Genomic DNA, 6,291 nt, shown 5'->3' with positions numbered 1-6,291 from the left:
TATGTGCACACTGATGCTAACGCTCCAGGATCTTCTCTCCTGTCTGCTGCTCTCTCTCTGCTGCTGCACAGAACAGACTCACAAAGAACCTGACTGCTCATGGATGAGTGACCTACAGAGGAAAAACACTGGAACAATAAGAAGGAAACATTCAGAGATGATTTGATGTGAGCTGCATAAAAACAGACCACACACTGCATGATGGACTCCATGTGTTTGAAGTCCCTAAGCCTTCCTAGACATGAATAATTTAGATTCTGACTACAGTCAGTGTTGGGAAGGTTACATTTTCAAATGTATTCCACTACAGATTACAGATTACATGCCCCAAAAGTATTTTGTAACATACTTCTGAATACTATGGATTACTTAATATATTATCATGCTTTTTACAACTACATTAATGTCTCATTGCTGTGTGATTTATTACTATTACTGAAGGTTACTCACCAGACCAAAACCAACTCGACTTAAAATTGATTTCAAACCTAAAACCTTTAGTGAACAATGAAACAAATAAGAGTAAAAATGCAATCAGTTACTGGTAGCAATAAAATAATCTACGTCTTAAGCTCTGTCCACACCTGTACAGCTTTTTCTATGTTTGGGCCTTTCGTTCACACGTAAACGGCATTTTGAATCAATCTAAAACTAGATTTTTTAAACTCCTTCTTTGCATTTACGTGGACGAGGAATACGGGGTTCATCACGCAGCGTCAAAAGTTGTGCGTCTTTTTTCACGTCTTACTATGTGCAGTTTTTACACACTTACTCAGCAGGTACTGTCCCCCCATTTAAAGGCAGAGGCCTCATTATTTTATGTGTAAAGCGGACCCTCGTTTATTGCGGCAGTTAGGTTCTAAAAAATCCTGCGATAGGTGAAATCTGTACAGTAGTCAGCTTCATTTTTTAAAGTTATTATAGATGTTTGAAGGCTGTAAATAACCTCACTACAAGCTGTACACTTTCCTCAGACAGGTATGAACATTTTCACTCTTCTCTCGCTTGTTTAAACACAAAGTTCAAACCTTGTTAGAAAAATAAGTCCAGTATTATAGAAGAAACCAAAGATCAAACCCTGTTTTCAGAACATGGGAACAGCTGCAGAGAGTTCAACATTAATGAATCGATGGTACAGAAGTAGACGAAGCAAGAAGAATGAGTCAAGTTTGACTCCTCTGACTGTTTGGCTTTGCTTAATGCGTCTTATAATCTGAAGAATGCGGTAACTTCTAGCTTCCTTTAGCATGTCCAGGAGTCAAACTTTTGGTGCCATAGTTAGCGTCTTCCTCAGCCTTGTGGGAGCTACCACAGGAGCCTCTGACGGTGCAAAAGGTTTCGTCGACATTGTCGTGTTTGTGGGGGAGAAACCCTACAAACAAACAGCACTGCTGCTCGAGGATTTATGTAAATTTGACAAGCTGAACTCGTTCTGTACTGGACAGGAGACACGGCTCAAGGTTGATTGGTAATGGTCTGCAACAAATCAGGATGCACAACACAATGCGCTGTTAAAAAAAGAAAGAAAAATCTGCAGAATTGCACGGACCACACTGCCCATCAGGCTCCCGTCTTCAGGGCTGTGCCTGTAACACTGCTCATATTGCCTCACTATTAAAATAGTTTTCAATAATAATTTTTACAAATATTTCTTACAGCTCTAATGTGCAGCACAGAGCGCTCACACACATCTATTCATTCACTTCTTCACAGATGTTGATCATCCATTCATGTGCTCATGTTTGTGACTGATGAAGGCAGCATTCGATTGGTCCATTTAGTGTGGAAGAAGAGAGAAACAGCAAATCAAGGTCTCCTTTTATGTGAGTGTGGACAGAGACTGAAGCTGAACACAAAGTTTCCCCCACATTGTCACAGCTGTCATCTCTGACTGCAGGTTTAGCTTTCATCAAGCCAGCTCACACAAAGAAAGCCTGCTTATGATCAAGCTGCTTCACTCTCCAGCCGTCTGTACAATTATATTAAAATGCATATACTGAAAAATGTTTCCACTGCTGACTTCAGGGAGCATCTCGTCTTCTGAAGAATTAATCATGTAAAGAAGAATTCATGTACCTGAGCTGTGAGATAAAAGGCAGACACTGCAGCAAACTCCTCACTTCACTCTCTTCATGTGAGCAGCCTCTCAGCTCCACTTGTTTCTTCTCTGGTTGGAGTTTCAGCAGCTCCAGGAGGATGGAGGTCTTTCTCTCTGAGAGGTTTATGGACCAGACTGCAGGAGCTGACTGGAAAACTGACTGTAATGATGGAAGGACACTCAGACCTGTTTTAGTCTCATAAGAGTACAGGTCCAGGAGGAAGTCACACACTCAGACTGTGTTTGTATGTGCACAGTTACACATAGGAGCACCAATCCAAGAGGAAGTTTCACACTGATATTGCTTCAGGATAAGTCATAGAGAAAAGATATCTCTCGAATTGAAAAGGGAGGAATTTTAATGCTTGCACACTGACATCGCAACTAACATACCAAATACTGCACTTCTCGTCTCAACCAAATCACCCCCACCCGAACACCAACCAACTGCTCTCGCTCTCTGCTGCCTGACAGAACAGGCAACTTCACAAAAAACCTGATGCTTCGACGATCTTGATTTAAGTACACTCAGAGGAAAAAAAAACAACACACTGCAAACAAAAGACCAAATGATAAGGGCGTTAGAGGAAAACAACATTTTAACAATTATTCAAAACCATAAACTGACTATAACTCTTAGTCTGAGAATCTACTGCATAAAAACAGCCACACACTGCTGATGGACTCCATCTGGTCCATGCTTCCTGTACATAATGACGCTCCATGTTAAATATAACATAAACGAGGGAAACATATCATCTCAGTTGCAGCACATAACTAATTTATTAATCCTCATAAAAACAAGAAAACTTTTAGAAGCTTCTTTAAATCAAGAAGAGACGGTAAAAACTTTACTTTAAGATTAAATGAATAGAAAAGTTGTTTTTCTGCTTTATTTGTAAAGTAACTATATACTATGTGTATACTGCATGTGGTGAACGCATGTTCTCCATCAAAACTCTTCACTAAGCTTCTGAATACAATCTGTTACCTGAGCTGTGAGATAAAAGGCAGACACTGCAGCAAACTCCTCACTTCACTCTCTTCATGTGAGCAGCCTCTCAGCTCCACTTGTTTCTTCTCTGGTTGGAGTTTCAGCACTTCCAGGAGGATGGAGGTCTTTCTCTCTGAGAGGTTTATGGACCAGACTGCAGGAGCTGAAAAAACTGACTGTAATGATGGGAGGACACTCAAGCCTGTTTTAGTCTCACAGTCCTTCACTTTGGAGTACAGATCCAGGAGGCGATCACACTGACGTTTCTTCATATCATAATCATCGCCATCATCGTCATCATCATCCATGTCTCTCTCATTAACAGGGAATGTGTCAAATCTGCACACTGATGATAACAGCTCCACTATCTTCTCTCCTGTCTGCTTTTGTCTCTCTGCTGCTGCACAGAACAGATTCACAAAGAACTTTGTTCTGTCTTCATCTGATGTCTCATCATCAACACTGGAACAATAAGAAGGAAACATTTAGTGATGATTTGATCTCAGCTGCATAAAAACAACCACACACCACTGATGGAGCAAACACTTGTTTCACTCAGTGACTCAAATCACTTTTTAATGTTTGCGTGTTTAATCTGGATCTTTGTTGATTTTCTATCTTCAGGAAAATGAAACTATGATAAAAATCAGAGACTGTTTATTTCTTTGTAAGTCAGCAAACTTATAAATTGAGCAGAGGATCAAATAATTATTTCCTGTGCTATAAAAAGGTAGAATACTCTGTGTGAGAACAGCTGTGATAGTGCTGTATTAATTCATTTGAGTTTAGATGTTATATTGGTTATGGTCACTGAATCCTGGCATTTATTGATTGAACGCAGTAACATCTCTGTGTTATGCAGGCTAATGTTTGATATGACAGGAAATGATGTTTGCTTTGGATTCTCCATGATGAAGGAGATGGCGAGCCACCTCTGAACCTGATCACCTCCTTAGCCTGAGCAGCTGCTCTAAGTTTTCAATTTGACACACGAGGAGGCCACGCCCTTTTCTTTCATCATCCACCTGTGTGAAAGCACAGCACCAAACAGCTGAACTGATGCGTTTCATTCAGGAGCTCTTTGGAAGTGAACCTGACTGGACGCTGACCTGTTTACTAAAACTAACTGACTACAAACCAGAGGAAAGTTGAACCTGAGGAACCAAGTAAAGAACTTCCAAACTCTTCAACATCCCAGAGACACTTTCCTGCATTATCAGGTGACTCCTTGTGATGAGGGAGCAGCCTAAAGTAGCTTTGATCACTTCAATATCAACATTGTGTTTCTGCTGTTTACACTTGTCTGTGACGCTCTGTGAAATATTCACTAGTGTTTTCTGATCACTTCATTCATATTTGATTTTAAAGAAGACGTTTCGCTACATTGAAGTTAAAGTTCTCTGTGGCTCCAGCTGCTCAGTGCGTCTCTTTCTCTCTTAAAGCCTCAAACAAACTCAGACTCTGGTCCTGCTCACATTTAATATTCTGCAAACCTTTAGTGAGTTATGTTTGCATCTTGTGATCTATATTTGTATGTTGTGTATCACTTTGTGCTTTTTCCTTTTTCTGTCATGAAGACAGCTGAGACTGGTTGGAGTCTCCAGGTCCTGCTGACCTTTCACTTTATTTGATAAATGCTTTGTGAGGCATGGATGGGCCTCACTTTAGACCAGCTCACACAAGATACTTCACCAACAACCAGTAACTGCCTGAATTAACCAGGAATATCTGTGATACATGTAAAACTTTAGATTCTTAATCCATCATTGAAAATCTATCAAACTGCTGTCATTAAACATGTTATATATGAGCTTATTAACCAGACTGCAGGAGCTGACTGGAAAACTGACTGTAATGATGGAAGGACACTCAAGCCTGTTTTAGTCTCATAAGATTACAGGTCCATGAGGAAGTCACACTGTTTCTCTTTCAGAGGACTGTTTTTGTATCTGCACACTGATGATAACAGCTCCAGTATCTTCTCTCCTGTTTGCTGTTCTCTCTCTGCTGCTGCACAGAACAGATTCACAAAGAACCTGATTCAATTCAGAGGTAGGGTGCAAATTAAAAGACTATATTCAGCTATAGGTAATTCACTAACAGGACAGGCAGAGTTAATTATAATCCAAAGAGCATATAAATATACAGTAGGTCGTACACGTGTACATTAAATGTAGGTCTACAGTAACAGTCTGGCAAACAGAGTTGCTATAATAGAAACAGGCTTCAAAAACTGACAGGTTCAAGTGTAGGACTGTAGATGTGCGACATTTTGACCTCATGTTCATTCTTGTATTAAGTCAACCTACAACCGTTCACAGCATGAAATCATACAGAAACGTGTGATTAACAAAAGTTTATTTCTATCCTCTGAGACTCTGGACTGGTGGTGTTAATAGTACCAGTGCCCATGGTATTTATCCTGGCTCCATGAAACTTGACTCCTGAAGCTGAACAAAATTTCAGATTGTTAGATTTGTATTGTTGATTGTCATTTATGCTTAGAAACATTTACCCCCTCGGTGAATGCGATCCCAGGGAACCGGCATAGAAGGACCAATTAATGATAGGTCTATAGCATAATAAACCTATTCGCTGGAACGTTAAGGACAATCTGCTACACACAAGCAACACACCAGTAGGCAAGCTTCTTCAGTAATGGTGCCATCAGTAACCTGGTTAATATCACAGTCACTGGTGAGCTGATCACTCTCACTTTACTTCTTATTGCATCCACAAATTGAGCTGAACATGCAGGTACATAGATTCTGTGCTGTTCTTCACTGATCACCTACCTGACTGACAGAGTGATGAAGGACTTCCCTCCCTCGGTGCTTCTTAATGTGTGAGGATATTCTCCATTACTGAGTTAAGACTTCCTTATTTAGATCTAAGCTCTGGATTATCTTGCACGTCTCGTGGCTCCCAAATGTCTCTTAAGTTATTATCATCTGTAGCCTCATACTTTAGCTTTACTTGGCAAATGTGAATGCTTTGTGTGCTGACAAACCCTTTTGCATGTAGTGTTTTTATGAAAAGCCTTATAATTGCCTAATTTTGTGTTTTTGTTCTGTTACAAAAGCAGGCATTCTTACTGTTGTTTAATATTTTACTCAAACCTTTAAGTTTAATTCAACACAAAAAGCCCCACTGTAAACAAATTCCCTCTGTGGTAGAAAATCTCACAGATGCAGTCTTT

General features: G+C 40.0%; 1 long non-coding RNA gene across 1 annotated transcript; it reads right to left on the bottom strand.

Annotated features, from left to right (window-relative positions):
- Positions 1–4,718, bottom strand: LOC121815219. Its single transcript, XR_006054892.1, has 3 exons — positions 4,708–4,718; positions 2,077–2,329; positions 1–128 (listed from the first exon to the last, which is right to left on the bottom strand). It is a non-coding gene; the product is annotated as an uncharacterized LOC121815219 (long non-coding RNA).
- Positions 4,719–6,291: the final 1,573 nt, after the last annotated feature.

The sequence above is a fragment of the Haplochromis burtoni genome, unplaced genomic scaffold (assembly GCF_018398535.1).
Source record: "Haplochromis burtoni strain Fernald_Lab_line unplaced genomic scaffold, NCSU_Asbu1 Contig_157, whole genome shotgun sequence".
Lineage (NCBI taxonomy): Eukaryota > Metazoa > Chordata > Actinopteri > Cichliformes > Cichlidae > Haplochromis > Haplochromis burtoni.
Note: the sequence above shows the minus strand (reverse complement) of the source record. Positions and strands in the feature narration are given on the sequence as shown.